A 1,274-nucleotide genomic window follows, 5' to 3' on the forward strand; every position below is an offset into this window, starting at 1 on the left:
ACGCCGAGAGATGGCAAGAAAGACAGAGAGGGCTTCAAGGAGAAGGGATTAATCATATCAAATCCTACTGAGAATTTAAGTAAGATAAGGCTTGAGAATTGTCCAGTGGATTAGGCAAAGTTTTGACCTTGATAAGAACAGTTTCAGCAAAGAGGCAGGGATAAAAGTCTGGTTGAAGTGGGTTGAGAGAATAAAGACCTCTGTGCTGAATGTGGAGGACTGAACAGCTGCATTTCTTCCTTTCTTTCTTTTTTCCAGGAACATGTGCACTTTATTGAATGCCATTGTAGAAAAGTATGTGAGAATAAAGGGCTGATACAGAACTCAGGCCCAGGGTGTAGGGCCTGCAGTGGACGGCGAGTAACTGGGCGCTACTGCTGGCCTTGGAGATTCTTTACCGTTTGAGAAATTGCTTGGAATATTATCATAGAGCTACTGGTGAAAAGGATGATGAGTGCTGTGGTCACATGGATGTCCAGGATGAGGATGCAAACGTTCAGGCACTTGGCAGTGGAGGCGTAGGCCTGGGCCCCGCTCAGGTCGCCAACCATCTTCCTGTCCCTAGACTTCACGGAGTAGGTGAATGCTATGAAGCCCAGGTAGCACCAGTTCATGAAGAGGGTGTTGAACAGGGACCAGATGACGTGGTCGGGCACAGCGGTCTCACTGTGGATGTGGATCACGGTGGATGTCGGGGGAGCAGGGTTGTGGGGTACCCTCAGCACAGCTACCTCCTGCTCCTCCTTGAGCATTTCGCAGTTGAGGGGTGGCTGGTGTTGGCGGAAGTGAAGATGGTCTGGACAGCGTGGTTCATGGTGTCCAGGGAAGATCAGCTGTGGTCAGGATGGTGGGATGCTTCTCCAGCTGCATTTATTTCTGTTTCCTCTTGAATTCTCACTAAAATGACAACAGTGTTTAAAATGCATAAACCTATGGAACAGAGAAAACAAGAGCAGTGATAGGAGAATACGAGAGATGTCAGTACAATTTTGGAATCTAGAAAGTAGATGGATGAGGCCGGGCAAAGTGGCTCACGCCTGCAATCCCAGCACTTTGGAAGACTGAGGCGGGTGATCGCCTGAGGTCAGGAGTTCAAGACCAGCCTGGCCAACATAGTGAAACCCCATCTCTACTAAAAATACAAAAAATTAGCTGGGTGTGGTGGCGTGTGCCTGTAGTCCCAGCTACTTAGGAGGCTAAGGCAGGAGACTCACTTGAACCCGGGAGGCAGAGGTTGCAGTGAGCCAAGATTGTGCCACTGCACTCCAGTCGGT

At 49.4% G+C, this 1,274-nt stretch overlaps 1 pseudogene; it reads right to left on the reverse strand.

Moving 5' to 3' along the window:
- Positions 1 to 371: 371 nt before the first annotated feature.
- On the reverse strand, positions 372 to 814 carry LOC139357734 (interferon-induced transmembrane protein 3 pseudogene; annotated as a pseudogene).
- Between the last annotated feature and the right edge of the window lie 460 nt (positions 815 to 1,274).

The sequence above is a fragment of the Macaca nemestrina genome, chromosome 13, assembly GCF_043159975.1.
Source record: "Macaca nemestrina isolate mMacNem1 chromosome 13, mMacNem.hap1, whole genome shotgun sequence".
Classification (NCBI taxonomy): domain Eukaryota; kingdom Metazoa; phylum Chordata; class Mammalia; order Primates; family Cercopithecidae; genus Macaca; species Macaca nemestrina.